The sequence below is a fragment of the Anomaloglossus baeobatrachus genome, chromosome 6 (genome assembly GCF_048569485.1).
Source record: "Anomaloglossus baeobatrachus isolate aAnoBae1 chromosome 6, aAnoBae1.hap1, whole genome shotgun sequence".
Lineage (NCBI taxonomy): Eukaryota > Metazoa > Chordata > Amphibia > Anura > Aromobatidae > Anomaloglossus > Anomaloglossus baeobatrachus.
The window spans coordinates 221,277,564-221,301,058 of NC_134358.1; the positions used below are offsets into that span (position 1 = coordinate 221,277,564).

Sequence of the window (23,495 nt, forward strand, 5' to 3'; positions counted from 1 at the left end):
TAGAAAATCCAAAGCCAGCCCCTGGTCCACTGCAGCAGAGCTCCAAAAGGCCTGGTCACCTCAAGCCCCTGTGTCAACTAGAACAGTTTGTAGGATTCTGTCTCAAAATAGCCTCCATGGTCGAATCAGTGCGCAGAAGCCAGCACTAAACAAAAGGCAATTAAAAAACTGTGTGGCATTTGCAAAGTCCCACAGTCTGGTAAATAGATGGACGCTGGAAAAGTGGCAGAAGGTGGATTTCTCTGATGAATCTTCAGTTGAATTACACCACAGCCACCGCAAATACTGCAAGAGACCTACTGGAGCCCGTATGGATCCAGAAAACAGTTAAGTTTGGTGGTGGAAAGATCATGGTCTGGGGTTACATTCAGTATGGGGTTGTGCAAAACATTTGCAAGGTGTTAGGCAATATCAATAGCCTAAAATATCAAAAAGTATTAGCGACATCTTACATTCCCAATCATAAAAGGGGTCAAATTCTGCAGCAGGATGGTGCTCTATCTCATACATCCATCTCTACAACAAAGTTCCTCCTGGCAAAGAAGATCAAGGTGCTCAACTACCGGACAGCCCAGTCATCAGACATGAACATCATTGAGCATGTTTGGGGTAGGATGAAAGAGGAAGCTTGGAAGACAAAACCAAAGACTATAAATGAACTTTGGGAGGCATGTAAGACTGCATTCTATGCTATTCCTGATGACGTCATCAATAAATTGTATGAATAATTGTTGAACCGCATGGATGCAGTCCTACAAGCTCATGGAAGTCACACAAAATATTAAATATGGCTCTAATAGCACCACAACTTCATTCTCCAATGTTATGCGACATATCTTTGTATTAGAAGTTAATTATTTGCTTGAATATCACATTACTTTCTGTGGGTGACAAAACTTCAAAACTTTTGTATTGCCAAAATCTGACCTTACTGTGTTCATTAAATAATCAATATTTCATCTTTGCAGCAACTTTATTTTCTTTCTCTAAACCAAATTTGGGAGAGTTTTTTTCAAAAGAGTAATTTATATAACCAATGGTTGAATTTAAAGTCACGTTATAAGCTTTTATTTACATAACATGGCTAAGTAACAGAACTTCTGTCAGGGACTGTGTATTTACTCATATATATATATATATATATATATATACATACACAGTTGGTACGAAAAGTATTCAGACCCCTTTACATTTTTTACTTTTTGTTTCATTGCAGCCATTTCGTACATTCAAAAAGGTTCATTTTTTTCTCATTAATGTACACTCTGCACTCCATTTTGACAGAAAAAACACAGAAATTAGGAAATTTTTTAAACATTTTTAATCAAGAAAAACTGAAATATCACATGGTCATAAGTATTCAGACCCTTTGCTCACTATTGAATAGAAGCACCTCTTGAGCTAGGACAGCCATTAGTCTTCTTGGGAATGATGCAACAAGTTTTTCACACCTGGATGTGGGGATCCTCTGCCATTCTTCCATGCAGATCCTCTCCAGTTCCGTCAGGTTGGATGGTGAACGTTGGTGGACAGCCATTTTCAGGTGTCTCTCCAAAGATGCTCAATTGGGTTTAGGTCAGTGCTGTGGTTGGGCCAGTCAAGAATGGTCATAGAGCTGTTCTGATGCCACTCCTTTGTTATTTTAGCTGTGTGCTTAGGGTCATTGTCTTGTTGGAAGGTGAACCTTCGGTCAAGTCTGAGGTCCAGAGCACTCTGGAAGGTTTTCTTCCAAGATATTGCTGTACTTGGCTGCATTCATCTTTCCTTCAATTGCAACCAGTCATCCTGTCCCTGCAGCTGAAAAAAAAATTAAATAAAGTACAAATTTGGTATCGCCACATCCATGACTACTAAATCTACAAAACTGTCAAGCTAGTTAACTCCTTCAGTGGGCGCTATACAGTATATTTTAAAAAAAAAAGACGTGTCCAAAAATGATGCATTTTCATCATACTACCCCCCAAAAATAGAAGAGAATGCAATCAAATAGTTAAGCTGAAATAAAATTAAATAAATCACTGAGAATGTAATCTGCAAAAAAGAAAGCACTGCTCAGCTCCGTCAGCAGAGAAATAAAAAGTTATAGCTCTGAGAATGTAGCAATGCAAAAATATATATTTTTTTCATAAAATTATTTTTATACAGTAAAAGCAGCAAAGCATAAAAAACCTACAAAAATGTGGTATCACTGTAATCGTACTAACCCGAAGCAAAAATCTGTCTTATCAATTTTACCACATGGTGAACAGCATAAAAACATCCTGAATGGCTTTATGTTCACTCTGCATCCCGAAAATTGGAATAGAAAGCAATCAAAAATGTTATGTACCCAAAAATGGTACCAAAAATTGTCAGCTCATCCACCCAAAAACAAGCGTTCACATGACTGTCTGTATGCGGAATGTAGAAAAATTATAGCTCTCAAAATGTGTCACGTTTGTCTATTGGCGCGAAGAGATTTATGCCGGTTCTTCTATTTGAGTTTTCTCCTACTGTGGAGGCTGATATTAAATGGACTTTGCTTTCTGTTGACACAGTAAGGGTTAATGGCAAATTTCCCTTGCTGTAGGTTGTTTAGTTAGAGCTCAGCTGTAGTCTTTTGTGGCCATTCCCCTCCTCCTTAAAAAGACCCATCAGCCACCTCTTCCTTGCAGTTGAGAGAATCATTTCTACCAAGGTCTGCCATGGAGAGAGGGAGTCATTCGCAGCTGCAGGTGCAAGGCTTGCTGTTTTTGTGGAGATACCCTTGGCCTTGTATTTTCTTCCCTGCTTTGGTTTGTTCCCCTTTACCATCTGTTGTCTTATACCTCTGTGTTAGGGTGCAGTGTGATTGAGTTTTGGTTCTCCCCCTCTTTGTCCATCTTCTGTGGGGTTACCTCTCTTATTCTGGTCCCCCCTTGGGTGGTGGGAGGGGGTACTAGATCAAGGCTAGTTAAGAACAGAGCCAGGATGGCAGCCCAGACATCTTCACCTTCAGAGCTAATTCTGGGATCAGGGATAGCTAGGGCCACCCTAGCTGGAGGGTCAGTTCAGGAGCCCTTATCCCCGTTACCTCCATTCCTTCCCGTCATTTCCCTATTATCTCCATTCCTTCCTGTCAAATTCCCTGTTACCTCCTCCCTTCCCATGACATTATGGTATTGCTAAAACTTTTTGTTGTAAATAAAAAGGTGTTTTATTGTGTGTGTGATAGTAGCCAAACATAAATTGATATAAATAAATAATTAAATTCAGGTATCGCTGTATTTACACTGACCTGAACCATAAAGCCCTCTAATCATACCACATGAGGAACGGCATAAAAAATAAATAAACCCAATTCTTGAACTGTTGTTGATTTGTCAATCTTCCTCCCAAAGATCACAGTAAGGCTCAGATCACATTTATCTTGTGCACTACATTGAGCACTTGCATCGTGGTTTCCATGTAAATCTTTGAAATATATGATTTAGAACCCCCGACAAAACATTCCCTAGAATGAAGCAGATGGAGTCACTTTGGACTCTCTCTGGCCTGTGATTCAGTAGTGTCCGTCTTTTCAAGTGTTCATACAAGAATGGCTTGGCCATAGTTTTCTGCACTTTGGAAAAAACAGACACCGCCTAACAGAGGCCAGACGGTGTCTAAAGTATCTCTGCCTGTCTCATAGTGAATAGATCCTCCGGGGGTTTCACCTGAATCACTTCGTTCAGAGATGTAGATGGAAACCCATTGAAATAAGTGCTCAGTGTAGAGCTCAGGATAAATGTGATCCAAAATTTTCTGTAAATTGTTTCCAATAAAAGCTTCAACTCAACTGGAAATTTTTCCGCACTTGGAATTTTTTTTGCTGTTTTCCAGTACACTATATGGTAAAATGTACAGTTTCATTTAAAAGTACAACTCGTCCCGCAAAAAGCAAGCCCTCATATGGAAAGATTGATGGAAAAATGAAAATGTTATGGCTCTCGGAAGTAGGGGAGCAAAAAGAAAAAACAATGAAAAATGGAAAATCGGCCAGGGGTGAAGGGGATAAAATTTTGTAACACACCTGTGGTGTCAATATGATCACTGCACCCTTTAGATGAATTCATTGAGAGGTGTAATTTGTAAAATGGGGTCACTTTTGAGGGATTTCTACTTTTCCGTCACCTTAGGGGCTCTGCCAATGTGATATATCACCCGCAAAACATAACAGCAAAATTTGCATTTGAAAATGGTGCTCCTTCCATACTGAGCTTTACACTGTATTTGAAAAGTAGTTCCCAATTACATGTAAATTATGTGGTCTTTTTTTCCTATTAGCCCTTATAATAATTACAAACTTGAGGCTAAAACAACATTTTGTAGTTTTAAAAAACTAATTATTCTTTCTTTACCTAATGGAATAAAATTATGTGATGTCCCTGTGAATGTCAACATGCTTGTTGCTTCCCTAGATGAATTCATTGAGGTGTGAAGTGTGTAAATTGGGGTCACTTATGGGGGGCTCTGCTCTTGTTTTTTTGCATGTCAGGGGCTCTTCCAATGTGACATGGCACCAATATGTTGTTCCTTTTCTTCTGAGATTTGCAGTGTGCCTCAAATGTCTCTTTCTTCAAGAGTTGTAGTTTCCAAACTGAGGCTCTTCAAATGGCATCTGCAATCAATTCCAGCCAAAATGGCACTCCAAAATTCAAATAGCACTCCCTCCCTTCAGAGCCCTGCCAAAACAGTAGTTTTCCAGCACAGATGAGGTATTGGTGTACTCAGGAGAAATTACACAACAAATTTTACTGTCCATCCTTTTACCTTTGGGAAAATGAAAATGTGGGGTTAAAGCAATATTTATTTTCGAAAACATTTTTTTTCACAGCTTAACTTTCTAAAATTCTGTGAATCACCTATGGTTTCAAGGTGTTCACCACATCTCCAGATAAATTTCATAAGCATAATGTAGTTTCCAAAATGGGGTCACTTGTGGGAAGTGTCCACTATTTAGGCACATCAGGGGCTCTGCAAATATGATATGGATTCTTCTATCTATTCCAGCCACTTCTGCGCTTTAAAAGTCACATGGTGCTTCATCCCTTCCGAGCTTTGTCATGCACCCAAACAGTAGTTTTCCACTGCATATGGCGTACTCAGGAGAAATATGCTAACAAATTATATGGTCAATTTACTCCTGTTAACCTTGAGAAAATGTAAAAAATATGGGGCTAAAAGAACATTTTTGTGGGAAAAATTTAAATGTTCATTTTTTTCCTTCGACATTGCTTTAATTCTTCTGAAGCACCTAAAGAGTTAATAAACTTTTTGAATAAGGTTTTGAGTATTTTAAAGGGTTGCAATTTTTAAAATGCTGTCACTTTTGGATATTTTCTATTACATAGACCCCTTAAAGAAAATTGAAAAAATTGCTGATAAACGTTTAACCTTTCTAAATTCTTAAAAAAATTTGTGTTTCAAAAATGATGCTGATGTAAAGTAGACATGTAGCAAATGTTAATTATTAACTATTTTTAGTGTGATATAAATATCTGGTTTAAGGGCATATAAAGTATAAGTTTGAAAATTTCTTCTTTTTGCTAAATTTTCAATTTGTTTTTGTCATACTTATGATATTTTCGTAAATAAATAAGAAATCATTTTGCCGTAAATTTAGAAATAACATGTGTCATGAAAAAACATTCTTAGAATCACTGAGATATGTTGAAGCATTCCAGAGTTCTTACCACATAAATGAACACTGGTTAGAATAAACAAGGTTTCGGGTAAACGGGTTAAAATAGTATAAAAGAAGAATTAAGAAGTGTTAAAAAATGTTTAATTTGGGTTTTTTTTATCACTAATTACTAGTTCAGGTCAGTTTGTGTAGACTTGGTGACTATCATGGGGAGATTTTCACAAACTTCGTCAACTGTTATGCTGGTGGCACCTTCTGTTCAGACTACTGATTCTAACACTCCACCTGATAAGTTCTCTGAGGTCTATAATCGGTGCAAGCTGAAACGGGCATTGACCCACAGGTTGGTAGTTCATAGCAAGAGTCAATCTCTGACGGTCAGCTTGTGAGTAATTTTTCATCATATGTTTTCGGAGAGACAATCACGTCTGCTCTCCTCCTATATATGCTGGTTGGACACCAATCTTTAACTTTTTCACTAGCCTCAAGTGCAATGCCTCAAATCTTTATAATTTCTACCGGATAGACAGGGCTCAATTCGTTCAAGATCTAAGGAGGTTTTAAGCTATAAACTGCCGGAAAATAAAATGGACTGAGATGGTATGAAATGTACAATATCCTCAGAGGAAAAGACTATAAAAAAAGTCAACTTCTGTGAGGTTTGCATTATGAAATTGGATTCCTGATATGCACACAGTATCCAGAATCTGAGGCTCATCATAATGGTATGATTCCACTTGCGTATGACTCGTGCGAGTCTCTCATCGGTATCACCCAGCACGGCGCACAATCTCCTGACAGGAGAGGGTCGGCTGCATGTCTTTTCATGCCGGGTGATCCCGAAGCGAGACTCGCCCAAGTCATATGCAAGTGGCATCATACCCTCAGACAGAGCACACAAGGCGAGTAAAACGGAGCGAGTGGAATGCGATAAAAAATTGCATTCCACCCGGACCCATGTTACCTTATGGGGCAGCTCCCATGAGCCATTTTTTTTCTCAGCCTTAATCGGACAGAGAAAACAATGCTGTGGGTGGAATCTGATTTTTTTTAACTCACGCCCATACAAGTCTATGATTGTGAGAGAAACATCGCATTGCATTCGTATTACACCAGTGTAATGTGAGTACAGTGCGAGAATCGCATCAGCTGATAATGGAGAAGATAGGGAGATTAATCCCTCTCTCTCCTCCGCAGCACCCACCCTGTCCCCCGTGGCTGTACTACGATTGCAGGATCACATGGCAGTGGCATGACACTTGGCTTACACTCCAGCAGAACGGGAACCGAGTGTCATGCGATTCACTCGCTTTAATAACCGTGTGGCCCCAGCCTTACTGCAGAACAAGAACTGTATACAAAATTTACAAAAAATAAAGTCTATAACTGAATCAAAAGTAACGAACCCTAAAAAAAAAAATCAAATTTAGATTATATTATATACCCATTATGGGAGTGCTTTATCAGATGTCAATGGTGTCAGCCATGTAACAAATCTTAAACTGATTTCTTTGTGTTTTTCTTGTCTGTTTCTGGTTTCCTTTTTCTGTGCATCAAAAAAATGTACATACGAGTGCAGGTGTAAGTCTAAAATATCCTTTCTCATTATAAACTATAATTGGCCAGTAAGGCAGTTTTATATAAAAAGGCAAGTAAAGCCTGAATGGCCACTGCAACTTTATTGTAGGAATCAATTGGGCTCACAGTGGATAGATCTCCACAGATTGGTCATTCCTCCTGGCACATCCCAACAATAATCCATCAACATCTTTAGTGAGAAATCACTCCATCATTGGTTAGAAACAGTGCATAGAGCTCATGCTGTTTTCTTTTAAAAAATTGTCAGTCAGCCAAAGCCAGGTCACATCTGGAGTATACCGTAAGTGTCCGACGAATCAAAGCTTAATCCAACAAGACTTCAGGTAGATAACTACTTTAGCAAGTAACCTCTTCCACAACCGTTTCTGTCCCTAGGTTACTAAATCACATAAACTAAACTACACAGTGTTTATAGAGGGCCAGGTGCAAGCGACGTAATCTTATCTGCCATTTGTTTTAGGCAGCTGCAACTGTTGTTATCTGTTAATAAGTTACTATATTCCGTTTTAATGTTTGATTTTTGTATTTTCTTTGACATTTATCTTTCCTGAGAGATATATTAATAATTTGCAAGTTGACATTATTTACTACAGCTAACTGTAGATATGTGCAACCTCTGGAGTGGCATCAAATCTCTGTATAGGAGCATATGTTCTAATCATTTGGACTATTCTCTTTTTATTACAAATCTGTCAGTTACAGCACATTTTACTGGACTTGTGACTGATATAGCCATATGTTTCATTATGCCACAGAAAATGCTGTTCCAAAAATATTCCCTATATGTTACAAGAAATTAGACTTTATGGAAACTTTTTATCTGGTGAAGGTTAAAGGTTTATGGTAAGAAAAATGAATAATAAAGAGAACAAAAATCATACCGCTAAATTGGATCATTTCTTTATTTTGCTGTTTTTTAGTTGAGCAACATGCAGTATGTGAAAAAAAAGTATTGGGGGTTTGGCAATTGCCAAGAAAGTGTTACCTGCCAGACTGCATTGTGCCAACTGAAAAATTTGTTGGAGAAAAGTTAATGCTGTGGGTTGTTTTTCAATGGTTCGCTTAGTCTTAGGGGTACTTTGTACACTACGACATCGCAAGCTGATTGCTGTGATGCCGAGCGCGATAGTCCCCGCCCCCATCGCAGCTGCAATATCTTGTGATAGATGCCGTAGCGAACATTATCACTACGGCAGCTTCACACGCACTTACCTACCGTGCGACGTCGCTCTGGCCGGCGAACCGCCTCCTTCCTAAGGGGGCGGGTCGTGCGGCGTCACAGCGACGTCATACGGCAGGCGGCCAACAAAAGGAAAAGGACGGAGATGAGTGGGACATAAACATCCCACCCACCTCCGTCCTTCCTCATTGCAGCCGGGACGCAGGTAAGGTGATGTTCCTCGCTCCTGCGGCTTCACACACAGTGATGTGTGCTGCCGCAGGAACGAGGAACAACATCGTAACATCGGTTCTTCCGAAATTATGGAAATGACCGACGCTACACCAATGATACAATTTTGACGCTTTTGCGCTTGTTAATCGTATCAAAAACGTTTTACACACTACGATGTCGACAGCGACGCCGGATGTGCGTCACTTTCAATTTGACCCCAACCTACATCGCATCTGCGATGTCGTAGTGTGCAAAGTACCCCTTAGGGTACCGTCACACTTTAGCGACGCTCCAGCGATCCTACCAGCGATCTGACCTGGTCAGGATCGCTGGTGCGTCGCTACATGGTCGCTGATCAGCTGTCAATCAGGCAGATCTCACCAGCGACCAGTGACCAGCCCCCAGCCAGCAGCGATGCGTGGAAGCGATGCTGCGCTTGGTAACTTAAGGTAAATATCGGGTAACCAAGCACTTGGTTACCCGATATTTACCTTGGTTACCAGCGCACACCGCTTAGCGCTGGCTCCCTGCACTCCTAGCCAGAGTACACATCGGGTTAATAAGCAAACCGCTTTTCTTATTTACCCGATGTGTACTCCGGCTACTTGTGCAGGGAGCAGGGAGCCGGCGCTGACAGCCTGAGAGCGGTGGACGCTAGTAATCAAGGTAAATATCGGGTAACCAAGCAAAGGGCTTTGCTTGGTTACCCGATATTTACCTTGGTTACAGCTTACTGCAGGCTGCCAGACGCCGGCTCCCTGCACATTCAGATCGTTGCTCTCTCGCTGTCAAACACAGCAATGTGTGCTTCACAGCAGTATAGCAACGTCCAAAAAATGAACCAGCACTGTCTGTAATGAGCAGCAGTCTCACAGCAGGGGCCAGATCGCTGCTCAGTGTCACACACAGCGAGATCGCTAATGAGGTCACTGGTGCGTCACAACAACGTGACTCACCAGAAATCTTGCTAGCGATCTCGCTATGTGAGAAGTACCCCTAAGTGAAAGGAAATCTTAATGATTCAGCAGCAGTGATAGGCAAGCACTAAAATGCTCAGGTGCTCGGCACTCTAGTCTGGCAGGTCAAATGCTCTGAAAGTGCTCAACTCGAATAATGAGTATAATGGAAGTAAATGATTGAGCAGTTCGGCTTTGTCCACATACAGCCAGCCATATACAGAGAATTTCCGGAGGGCGGGGTTTTTGTTTATTCTTTTACCAGCAATATACGTTTTGCATATTGATGGTCAAGTGCTCACTAGATTCTCATAGTTTTTTTTCAATAAAAGATTGTGAGATGCGGATGAGAATATAGTCGGCACATGACCATCAGTATACAGCTCAAATGATCCAGCGGGTGATTATGTGACCACCGATATGTGATCTGCATACTGGTGGTCACATGGTGACTAGATTCTTACCTGCTTCTGTCTATAAACAATCAGTAAAACTAATTCTCATCTGCTACTCTCACTGTTCTACTGAAAGAAACGGATGTGAATCTTGTCAGGACCAAACCACCAGTATGCAGATCTCAAACGACCGGTCAAGTTACTGCCCATATAATCTGGCAGTTGTGGAGTATCTTGACCGTGTGCATAATGCATGCTGTCTGGATTCACCAGTCAGAACTCATATATAGTGGCTGCAGAAATTTACCTTAAGCCCAGAAAACCCCTTTAACATGCCAGTGCAAAGGCATTCACAATTTAATGTTGCTTAATTTGGAAAGAACTACATGTAATAAAATAAATACATCTGAAAAAACGTAGTAAACTAAACTCTCTAACTGATTGACCACATGAAAAAAATAATATAATTGAAATGACAGTATTTGAACAAAGCACATTTTGTACTCATATCTAAAAAGGAATAGCATTAGAAAAGGTATTAACTAACTGAAGAAATGAGGAATTTTCTTATCAGCAATACAGAAATAGCAAGAGAGGTATTGACTTAGCACTAACAATTTTAACTCTCAAAGAAAATCTTGATACTTTGTTGTCAAAGAGTTGAGTAACATCCATATTTATGAATTTCTCATTGCTTATGTAGTGGTCACTTTTCATGGCTCCATCTATTCTATTCCCTAGTAATACCTCTGATTTCTTCATTCAGTGTAAATAGATCTTCTGGAGAAGGGATAGCTTTGCATTACAAGCATATAGGCTGGGATTACAGCCTTACAGACTTGCTGCTGCACCCTGAAACTAAAAGTCCCTTGTCAGGGCTACATCTATCCTATTCCATATTAATACACAGTTAGTGTAAGGAGAGCTGCTATAGGAGGGACCAGTTTGGATTACAGGCATGTACAAGTGCATGTCAATAAATTAGAGTATTATCAAAAAGTTAATTTATTTCAGTAATTCAATACAAAAAGGGGAAACACATATATTATATAGAGTCATTACAAATCTATTTCAAGTGATCTATTTCAAGTGTTAATTTCTGTTAATGTTGATGATTATGGTTTACAGCCAATAAAAACCCAAAAATCATTATCTCAGAAAATTAGAGTATTATATAGGATCAACTGAAAAAAATTATTTTAAACTCAGAAATGTTGTCCTACTGAAACGTCTGTACAGTAAATGCACTCAATACTTGGTCAGGGATCCTTCTGCATGATATACTGCATAAATGCTGCGTGGCATGGAGGCAATCAGCCTGTGGCACTGCTGAGGTTGCTTTGATAGCCACCTTCAATTTGTCTGCATTGTTGGGTCTGGTGTCTCATCTTCCTCTTGACAATACCTCATAGATTCTTAATGGGGTTTAGGTCAGGCGAGTTTGCTGACAAATCAAGCACAGTGATATTGTGGTTATTAAACCAGGTATTAGTACTTTTGGCAGTGTGGACAGGTGCCAAGTCCTGCTGGAAAATGAAATTTCCATCTCCAAAAAGCTTGTCGTCAGAGTGAAGCATGAAGCGCTCTACAATTTCCTGGTAGACGGCTGCGCTGACTTTGGTCTTGATAAAACACAGTGGACCTACACCAGCAGATGACATGGCTCCCGAAACCATCACTGATTGTGGAAACTTCACACTAGAACTCAAGCAGCTTGGATTGTGGCTTCTCCACTCTTCCTCCAGACTCTGGGACCTTTACATGTATTTCTAAATGAAATGCAAAATTTACTTTCATCTAAAAATAACACCTTGGACCACTGAGCAACAGTCCAGTTCTTTTTCTCCTTGGCTCAGGTAAGATGCTTCTGGCATTGTCTATTGGTCATGAGTGGTTTGACACAAGGAATGCGACATTGTAGACCATGCCCTGGATACGTCTCAGTGTGGTGGCTCTTAATGCACAACTGCAGCAGCAGTCCAATCCTTGTGAAAGACTGCCTTCTGGACATCTGTCAAGTCAGCAGTCTTCCCCATGATTGTGTAGCCTACTGAACCAGACTAAAGCCTGCTTTACATGTTGCAATTAGTTGTACAATCGCATTTGCGATGTGACACGCCCAGGTTGCATACAAGATCTTATGAGATTGCACGTAGGTCGTTCATTTGCTGTCACACGAGCGTTAGTAGTCTATGTTAAATTGATCAATTTTGTGTGCGATCCTTTAGATCATGTGTTCTGTGACGTATGCATTGGGCACCCTTTTTTTTTTTTTTTTTTAATTTATTGACTTGCCAAGCGTGTGTAATGTGTAGGGATGCGTTTTTACTATGTCATCTGCCATTCAGCTCTGCTACATGGCCGCTGACAGCAGACACAGACAGCCATGTAGCAGAGCTGAATGGCAGATGACAGCAGACACAGACAGAGCCGCACAATCAGAATGAACTTGGGTGAACTTCCCCCGACTTCATTGTCATGCTGCGGCTCTGTCTGTGTCGCGCCCTGTTTAGCGGTCACCAGTGAAGGACTCACCGGTGACCGCTAATCCCCTGAGTGACTGAAGTGTCCCCCCCTCTCTCATACTCACCGATCCCCGATCCCCGGCGCTGCACGGCATTCACACTGCTCCAGCTGCGCTCTGAAGCGGACCTTTTTTAAGCTGCGGTGCAGAGCGCACACCTGCGCACATAGCCACAGACACCAAAATCGTATGAGGGATGTCACACGTTACAATTGACTAGGTTCGTGCAACAAAATGCTCAATTCGAGACAAAGATACGATGTGTTCGCGATCAACGGTTTTGCGTTCAATCCTGATTACACGTAGGTGTCACACGCAGATACCTCACAAACGATGCCGGATGTGCGTCACTTACAACTTGACCCCAACGACGGATTGTGAGATATATTGAAGCGTGTGTATCGGGCTTTAGGGACCATTTTAAAAACTTAGGAAGCCTTTGCAGGTGTTTTCTGGTAATTATTTTAATCACTTTTGGGTTTTCATAGGTGTAAGCTATAATCCTCAACATTAACAGAAATAAACACTTGAAATAAATCAATCTGTAATGACTCTATATGATATATGTGTTTCATGTTTTTGTATTGAATTACTGAAATAAATGAACTTTTTGATGATATTCTAATTTATTGAGATTTACTTGTAGGCAGGGATGATAGCCTAACAGTCCTTGATGCCGCAACATGAAACCAACATAAAACCAAAAGTCCTTTGTCAGGGCTACATCTATTATTTTCCCTAAGATAAGTTTGCAGGCATATACAGTTAGGTCCAGAAATATTTGGACAGTGACACAAGTTTTGTTATTTTAGCTGTTTACAAAAACATGTTCAGAAATACAATTATATATATAATATGAGCTGAAAGTGCACACTCCCAGCTGCAATATGAGAGTTTTCACATCCAAATCGGAGAAAGGGTTTAGGAATCATAGCTCTGTAATGCATAGCCTCCTCTTTTTCAAGGGACCAAAAGTAATTGGACAAGGGACTCTAAGGGCTGCAATTAACTCTGAAGGCGTCTCCCTCGTTAACCTGTAATCAATGAAGTAGTTAAAAGGTCTGGGGTTGATTACAGGTGTGTGGTTTTGCATTTGGAAGCTGTTGCTGTGACCAGACAACATGCGGTCTAAGGAACTCTCAATTGAGGTGAAGCAGAACATCCTGAGGCTGAAAAAAAAGAAAAAATCCATCAGACAGATAGCAGACATGCTTGGAGTAGCAAAATCAACAGTCGGGTACATTGTGAGAAAAAAGGAATTGACTGGTGAGCTTGGGAACTCAAAAAGGCCTGGGCGTCCACGGATGACAACAGTGGTGGATGATCGCCGCATACTTTCTTTGGTGAAGAAGAACCCGTTCACAACATCAACTGAAGTCCAGAACACTCTCAGTGAAGTAGGTGTATCTGTCTCTAAGTCAACAGTAAAGAGAAGACTCCATGAAAGTAAATACAAAGGGTTCACATTAGAGATGAGCGAACCGGTCCCGGTTCGGCTCGAGGCCGGTTCGCCGAACGGAGGTCCCGTTCGAGTTCGGCTCGTCGAACGTTCGACGAACCGAACTCGAGCCAATAGGAAACAATGGCAGGCAATCACAAACACAGAAAAACACCTAGAAAACACCCTCAAAGGTGTCCAAAAGGTGACAAACAACTCAAACACATGGGAAAGTGACAAGGACATATACTCATGCGAAAACAAAACAGCTGGACAAGGAAAAAGAGGAGGACACACAGATATATGAGTATATGCAAGGAAACATCGATTCCATTATTGTGCAACTTGAGCCCTGCTCATTTTAGACTTCCAATCTGGATAAATTGCCTGAGCTCGCCACGTACGCCTTGGGGATCTTGTCGTGTCCTGCAGCCAGCGTTCTCTCGGAACCTGTCTTCAGTGCTGTTGGGGGTCTGCTGGCAGATAAGCACACGTGTCTGTCCACTGACAATGTGGACATGGCTCTCACAGGACTTTTCTTCCCCTGGGTCAGCCAGGGGACGGGAAAGGCACGCGTATTTTTGAGAGTGCTTCATGCAAAGCATCTTTTTCTTTTTCAAAAGGGGGCTCAACCGATGCCAGTCAAGTGGGGTGTGTGTGGCCCAGTTAGTGGAAACGAGGGAGACTGTGGTTGGAGTCCCCTCGCTGTGTCTCTAAAAGAACCAAGATGAACAAGTCATGGCTCTCAGAGGACTTTTCTTCCCCTGGGTCAGCCAGGGGACGGGAAAGGCACGCGTATTTTTGAGAGTGCTTCATGCAAAGCATCTTTTTCATCTTGAAAATTGGGTCAACTGATGCCAGTCAAGTGGGGTGTGTGTGGCCCAGTTAGTGGAAACGAGGGAGACTGTGGTTGGAGTCCCCTCGCTGTGTTTCTAAAAGAACCAAGATGAACAAGTCATGGCTCTCAGAGGACTTTTCTTCCCCTGGGTCAGCCAGGGGACGGGAAAGGCACGCGTATTTTTGAGAGTGCTTCATGCAAAGCATCTTTTTCATCTTGAAAATTGGGTCAACTGATGCCAGTCAAGTGGGGTGTGTGTGGCCCAGTTAGTGGAAACGAGGGAGACTGTGGTTGGAGTCCCCTCGCTGTGTTTCTAAAAGAACCAAGATGAACAAGTCATGGCTCTCAGAGGACTTTTCTTCCCCTGGGTCAGCCAGGGGACGGGAAAGGCACGCGTATTTTTGAGAGTGTTTCATGCAAAGCATCTTTTTCATCTTGAAAATTGGGTCAACTGATGCCAGTCAAGTGGGGTGTGTGTGGCCCAGTTAGTGGCAACGAGGGAGACTGTGGTTGGAGTCCCCTCACTGTGTCTCTAAAAGAACCAAGATGAACAAGTCATGGCTCTCAGAGGACTTTTCTTCCCCTGGGTCAGCCAGGGGACGGGAAAGGCACGCGTATTTTTGAGAGTGCTTCATGCAAAGCATCTTTTTCTTTTTCAAAAGGGGGCTCAACCGATGCCAGTCAAGTGGGGTGTGTGTGGCCCAGTTAGTGGAAACGAGGGAGACTGTGGTTGGAGTCCCCTCGCTGTGTCTCTAAAAGAACCAAGATGAACAAGTCATGGCTCTCAGAGGACTTTTCTTCCCCTGGGTCAGCCAGGGGACGGGAAAGGCACGCGTATTTTTGAGAGTGCTTCATGCAAAGCATCTTTTTCTTTTTCAAAAGGGGGCTCAACCGATGCCAGTCAAGTGGGGTGTGTGTGGCCCAGTTAGTGGAAACGAGGGAGACTGTGGTTGGAGTCCCCTCGCTGTGTCTCTAAAAGAACCAAGATGAACAAGTCATGGCTCTCAGAGGACTTTTCTTCCCCTGGGTAAGCCAGGGGACGGTAAAGGCACGCGTATTTTTGAGAGTGCTTCATGCAAAGCATCTTTTTCTTTTTCAAAAGGGGGCTCAACCGATGCCAGTCAAGTGGGGTGTGTGTGGCCCAGTTAGTGGAAACGAGGGAGACTGTGGTTGGAGTCCCCTCGCTGTGTCTCTAAAAGAACCAAGATGAACAAGTCATGGCTCTCAGAGGACTTTTCTTCCCCTGGGTCAGCCAGGGGACGGGAAAGGCACGCGTATTTTTGAGAGTGCTTCATGCAAAGCATCTTTTTCTTTTTCAAAAGGGGGCTCAACCGATGCCAGTCAAGTGGGGTGTGTGTGGCCCAGTTAGTGGAAACGAGGGAGACTGTGGTTGGAGTCCCCTCGCTGTGTCTCTAAAAGAACCAAGATGAACAAGTCATGGCTCTCAGAGGACTTTTCTTCCCCTGGGTCAGCCAGGGGACGGGAAAGGCACGCGTATTTTTGAGAGTGCTTCATGCAAAGCATCTTTTTCTTTTTCAAAAGGGGGCTCAACCGATGCCAGTCAAGTGGGGTGTGTGTGGCCCAGTTAGTGGAAACGAGGGAGACTGTGGTTGGAGTCCCCTCGCTGTGTTTTACATGCTTTTAGAAGGGCATGACATGGCTTGGAGGTTGACTTTCATCATCTGCAAACTGTTGGCTACCAAAATGCTGCCTTTCCAACAACTGTGGTTATAGACAATGAGGAACATACTGATGAAGATGAGACGCAGATACCCGATTGGGATGACAACTTAAATATTCGGTCAGGGCAAGAAGAGGCTCGGTCTGAGGGGGAGGGGAGTGCAAACACAACAATTGATGATGAAGTTCTAGATCCCACCTACTGTCAACCCACAGTCAGACACTCGAGGAGGTCAACAGAGGCGGTGGAGGAGGATGCAACCGACGACAAAGTAACCTTGCGCCTTCCTGGACACAGTCGGAGCACTGGTAGCACGTCTACAACTGCATCCTCAGCCACCACTCTGCCTCTGAGCATTATTCGGGGTGGATCAACAGGTCGCATGGCCTCTAAGCCTTGCCTAGCGTGGTCCTTTTTTGACATAAAAAAAGATCGCCCAAATTATGTGATCTGTAACATTTGGCATGGTTATCTTAGTAGAGGTCAAAACATCAGCAGTTTGACAACTTCTTCCATGAATCGTCACATGAATAAATATCATATGGCCTGGTGGGAAGCTCACCGTGCTGCAATGCGGCCTAGCGGAGCCAACCATCCACCGCCTGCCCCTTCCAGTGCATCCGCGCGCTCGTCATCTTCTAGGACTGTGGGGACAGCTGTCACACCTGTTTTTCCACCCACAACTTCCACCACTGTAACCGCAACAGGCAGTTTGCTTGGTAGGTCGTCAGTTGGTTTGGAAGGGGAAACAAGTGATTGTGTACAGCTCTCTCAAACATCGATAGCACCAACGTTGGATGAAGGCAACATCATGTCTCCGCCTGCACTTTCCTCACAAACCTGCATTTTTCCAGGGACACCCTACTCAACACCGTCTACACACAGCAGCCAGATCTCTGTCCCTCAGATGTGGTCAAATAAAAGGCCACTTCCTGTGACCCATGACAAAGCTAAGAGGTTGACTCTATCCCTCTGTAAGCTGTTGGCTACCGAAATGCTGCCTTTCCGCCTAGTGGACACACAGGATTTTGGAGACCTTATGTCTGTCGCTGTGCCCCAGTACCAGATGCCTAGTCGCCACTACTTCTCTAAGAAAGGTGTGCCCGCGCTACACCAGCATGTCGCACACATCACCGCTTCCTTGAGAAACTCTGTGTGTGAACGGGTGCATTTCACCACCGATACTTGGACCAGTAAGCATGGACAGGGACGTTACATGTCGCTGACTGGCCACTGGGTAACTATGGTGATAGATGGTGAAGGGTCTGCTGCACAAGTCTTGCCGTCCCCACGACTTGTGTGTCAATCCTCTGTCTGTCCAAGTTCCGCCACTGCTTCTGCATCCTCCACCTCATCTGGGTCCTCCACCTCCGCCCCAAGCCTGCCTGGTCAGGCCACTAGCGTTCTCACTGCGCAGAAGGAATCACGCAACCCTCATTACTATGCTGGCAGCAGAGCGCAACGGCATCAGGCGGTCTTTAGCTTGACATGTCTTGGGAATAAGAGTCACACAGCTGAGGAGTTGTGGTCAGCTCTGCGGTCCGAGTTTAATAAATGGTTGTCTCCACTCAACCTGCAGCCTGGTAAGGCCGTGTGCGACAATGCTGCAAACCTGGGTGCGGCCCTTCGCCTGGGCAAGCTGGCACACGTGCCTTGTATGGCTCACGTGTTTAACCTTGTTGTCCAGCAATTTTAACCCACTATCACGGCCTAGATGGGCTTCTGCACAGGGCATGGTCACTCTCTGCTCACTTCTGCCGTTTAAACGCCGCAGCTGACTTGCCTTGCATTGCTCCAGAAGTCTTTCAGCCTGCCGGTTCATCACCTGAAATGCGATGTATCGACACGCTGGAATTCGACTCTCCACATGATACAGAGACAGCACCACCGAGCCCTGGTGCATTACGTCATGACGTATAGCCTAGGCCAATGAGATGCAGAGGTGGGGCAGATTACACTGCTAGAGTGGTCTCAGATCAAGGACCTATGCACCCTTCTGCACAGTTTCGACATGGCGACGAATATGTTTAGCGCTGACAATGCCATTATCAGCATGACGATTCCAGTCATTTACATGCTGGAGCACACGCTAAACACTATTCGGAGTCAGGGGGTGGGACAACAGGAAGGGGAGGAACTACAGGAGGATTCATATGCGCAAGACACAACAACATCACCAAGGTCCAGACGTTCATCATCACCAAGGCGCCAGGCATGGGACCATGGGGGACAGGGATCAACAAGGGCGCATGGTAGCAGGCGAGATGTTGAGAAAGGTGCAGGAGGACATGAAGATATGGAGGACGAACTGTCCATGGACATGGAAGACTCAGCAGATGAGGGGGACCTTGGTCAAATTTCAGTTGAAAGAGGTTGGGGGGAGATGTCAGAGGAAGAAAGAACGGTTAGCACCTCTCTGCCACAAACACAGCGTGGACTTGGTCCGCATGGCTGCGCAAGACACATGAGTGCCTTCTTGTTGCACTACCTCCAACATGACCCTCGTATTGTCAAAATTAGAAGTGATGATGACTACTGGCTTGCCACACTATTAGATCCCCGGTACAAGTCCAAATTTTGTGACATAATTCCAGCCATAGAAAGGGACGCACTTATGCAGGAGTATCAGCAGAAGCTGTTACTCGATCTTAGATCCGCTTTTCCACCAAACAACCGTGCAGGTGCAGGGAGTGAATCTCCCAGTTGTAACTTGACAAACATGGGACGGTCTCGTCATCTTCAACAGTCTACACGTACCAGTAGGACCGTATCTGGTGCTGGTAACAGCAATTTAATGGAATCTTTTCATAATTTTTTTAGACCCTCCTTTGCAAGGCCACCAGAGACAACAAGTCTGACACATAGTCAAAGGCTGGAGAGGATGATACAGGAGTATCTACAAATGAACATCGATGCCATGACTTTGCAAATAGAGCCTTGCTCATTTTGGGCTTCAAATCTAGAAAAATGGCCAGAGCTATCCAGTTACGCCTTGGAGATTTTGTCGTGTACAGCTGCCAGCGTTGTCTCTGACCGTGTTTTCAGTGCTGCTGGGTGTGTGCTGACAGATAAGCGCACGCGTCTGTCCAGTGACAATGTGGACAGACTGACGTTCATCAAAATTAACAAGTCATGGATCCAGAAGGAATTTACAACCCCTGTGTCATCCTGGGGAGAGTAAATGCTTGTGGATTTGGAATGTGCTTGATGCAAATCTAGCTGTGAAGTGTACAACTATGGCACAACTGCTGCCACTGAATGGGTGGGTGTGTGTGGGGCACAATTGTTGGAAAAAAGGGAGGCTCCGCTTGGAGTAACCCTTGCTTACATTGTTTTTAAAAGGAGCCAAGATGACCAAGTCATGGTTCAGCAAAGACTTTATCTACCTACCCCGGTGTCATGCTGGGGACGGTTAATTATGGCGTATTTTTGAATGTGCTTGATGCAAATCAAAACATCCTGTTTGCAACTAGGGCACAAGTGCTGCCACTGATGGGGTGTCTGTGTGCCCAATTTTTGGAAAAAAGGGAGACTCCGCTTGGAGTAACCCTTGCTTGCTGTGTTTTTTAAAAATGATACAAGATGAACAGATCTGAAGGCAAGATGAAGGCAACATCATGTCTCCGCCTGCACTTTCCTCACAAACCTGCATTTTTCCAGGGACACCCTACTCAACACCGTCTACAGACAGCAGCCAGATCTCTGTCCCTCAGATGTGGTCAAATAAAAGGCCACTTCCTGCGACCCATGACAAAGCTAAGTGGTTGACTCTATCCCTCTGTAAGCTGTTGGCTACCGAAATGCTGCCTTTCCGCCTAGTGGACACACAGGATTTTAGAGACCTTATGTCTGTCGCTGTGCCCCAGTACCAGATGCCCAATCACCACTACTTCTCCAAGAAAAGCATGCCCGCGCTACACCAGCATGTCGCACACAACATCACCACTTCCTTGAGAAAATCTGTGTGCGACAGGGTGCATTTCAACACAGATACTTGGACCAGTAAGCATAGACAGGGTCATTACATGTCACTGACTGGGCACTGGCAAACTATGGTGAGAGATGGAGAAGGGTCTGCTGTACAAGTCTTGCCGTCCCCACGAGTTGTTTCAATCCTTCTTCTGTATGTAGAAGTTAATACACTGCTTCTGCCTCTTCAACCTCGTGTGGGTCCTCCACCTTGGCGCAAACCCTGTGTGGTCAGGCCACCCTTACTTGCAACTGCGCACGAGGACTACCACACACCTCCTTACTATGCTGGCAGCAGAGCTCAATGCCATCAGGCGGTCAAAGTTTTACTTTGAAATGTATGGGAAATGTGATTCACACCGCTATTCCAGAGAATAGTAGTCAGGCAGGGTCAAAACATTAATTGAGGAACAGGAACAGAATGGGACGGCCAGGACTTAATCAGAAAACAAGCAGAGGTGAAATGCGGATCGGCCAACAAGGTACATAAACAGCAAGCAGGAAAAGTAGTCAGGTAACAAGCACACAAAATCATAAAACTGAACTGGGGGTAAAATTAACCAGAGGTTCATAGCTATGTCTGGCAGTGGTCTGCAGACAGGATGGGCATAAAAAAGGGTGTGGTGTCTTCCCATTGGTTGTAGCTGAATGATGGTATTTCATCTGTGAGATACCCACCAGCTACATTCAGCCAGAGATTCTGCATCTGTCAAGGTAATGCAGCCCAGTGGGTGAGCATAACCTGCGTCCACCTGCGCCGCTGGCATCGACTACTCTTCCATCATCAGCACTATTCATGAAAGGAACACGTTGTCACCTGGCGACCGGAGTACAAATTGACGGAGCGGACTCCGTTGGTGACTTAACAGCCGTGTGCGGCAATGATGCAAACCTGGCTGCGGGCCATCCTCAGGGCAATGTGACACACGTGCCTTGTATGGCTCACGTGTTGAACCGAATTCTCCAGCAATTTTTAAAACACCATCACGGCCTACATGGCCTTGTGCAGCGGGCACGCTCGCTATGTGCTCACTTCCATCGTGCGCACACAGCAGCTCAACAACTTTCATCACTCCGGAAGTCTTAGGGTCTGGCAGTTAAACGCCGGAAATGCGATGTTCCGACACGCAGGAATTGGAATCTGCACATGTTGCAGCGTGTGTGGCAGCACCGCAGAGCCCTGCTGAAATACGGTATGACATATAGCCTGGGATAACTTGATCAAGAGGTGGTGCAGATCACACTGCTGGAGTGGTGTCAGATCAAGGACCTATGCACCCTGCTACACAGTTCACAAATGTCGACGAAGATGTTTAGCACTGGCAATGTCATTCTCAGCGTGACAATTCTGGTCATCTACATGATGGAGCACACTGTAATTATTATTCGGAGTCAGGTGTTGGGACAAGAGGAAGGGGAGGAAGTACAGGAGGAGTCATATGCGGAAGGGATAACAAGATCTACAAGGTCCAGATGGTCAGCGGCACCTATGCGGCATTCATGGTGAGGGAGAGGGATTAACAAGGGCGCATAGTATCAGCAAAAAGTGTTGATGAAAGTGCAGGAGCCCATGAAGAAATGGAGGACGAACTGGCGATGGGCATGGAAGACTCAGCAGATGAGTGAGAGCTTGCTCACATTTCGGTTGTGCGAGGTTGTGGGGAGAGGGCAGAGGAAGGATGCACGATTCTCACCTCTCTGCCACCAACACACCAAGGACTTGGTCCTCCTGGATGCACAAGACACATGAGCGCCTTCTTGCTGCACTACCTACATGACCCTCGGATTGTATGAATTTGAAGTAATCCTGAATACTGGGTTGCCACACTGTTAGATCCCCGGTACAAGACAAAATTTGGCGAACTAATTCTTGCCATAGAAATGGACGCAAGTATACAGGAGTATCTGCAGAATGTGGTACGCAATCTTAGATCTACTTTTCCACTAAACACCAGTGCTGCACAGAGTGAATCTCAACGCTTTGTCATGGATAGGAGGAAATGGTCTTTTACTTGTCCACATCGGAGGGACCGAGGGATGGCTGCTGTGCTGAGATGGCGTTGAGTACGGTGTCCCTGCACAGTTGCACTTTTGGTCATATCCCAAAATGAGTTGAAAAAGGACAGATGCTGTTGGAAAGGGGAACAGGTGTGTTGGAAAGGGGAAAAAAGTTTTGGTCCGTGGATTTGGTGGTTAAGCAACTGTAACATTTGCTGAAGAAACACCATCTGTTACAGTGGGACTGGCAGATTTGGATAAAGTGGTATATAATCTGTGACCGCTATATAACGAAAATTAATAAGAAAAGAAAGAGAAAGGTATATATCCCCATCAGCAGTCAGTGTCCACCGTGCTCCCAGTTGGAAAAGGAGAGGTTGGCAACTGGAAGGTTTGGTGGAGGATACAGAGCTGTGTGGCTATGAAACTAATAGTTGCCTGAACCGAGTTAGACGCCATTCGGATCTGGAGACTGGGAGTCCTGTTAGCGTCACAGGGTCCACATGCCCACCCAGCCCAGGAACTCCCTGTTAACAACACAGGGGCCATTGAGTACGCTGACCGTGTGCGTAGGGGCACACCTGTGGACAGCAGGCGCATCAGCAGCAGCAGGCCTGTTAATGCCACTGGGCTGCACAAGCAGGACTGGTAGGACAGGAGCTGGTCTTAACCGTTCTGCGTTACCAACTGTGGTGGTGGCCTGCATCGACACCCTATCCCTGCCTACCTCTGGCCTAAAGCCGCAATGGGTTCAACACATGGAGGTGTGCTCTTTCGGAGCATAATAGAAGACTGCGCACCTCCTTGTTGGCTCCAGCCCCTTTTATAACCTGGGTCCGCCCCAAACCAGGGTGAACCACAATGCACCTCCTGGAGACAAAAGTAGAGTGACACGTCATGAGTGGCATAACTAGCGTCCTATTTGGAACCGCAACTTCAATGATGACCTCATGGCTGCCATGACCCAAACACCTCACCAGTCATCGTCTGACCATCAATAATGCGGTGACAAGTCATAGGTGTGGGCCTCTGCAAGCCATTTGGGAGGACACCTGATGCC

At 44.3% G+C, this 23,495-nt stretch overlaps 1 long non-coding RNA gene across 1 annotated transcript in view; it reads right to left on the reverse strand.

Annotated features, from left to right (window-relative positions):
• Nucleotides 1-1,357: 1,357 nt before the first annotated feature.
• The window catches only part of LOC142243107 (uncharacterized), a 79,363-nt gene continuing 57,225 nt past the window's right edge, over nt 1,358-23,495 (reverse strand). The window contains exon 3 of the long non-coding RNA XR_012724301.1: nt 1,358-1,797. This is a non-coding gene — a long non-coding RNA (uncharacterized LOC142243107). The remainder of the gene's footprint in view (nt 1,798-23,495) is intronic.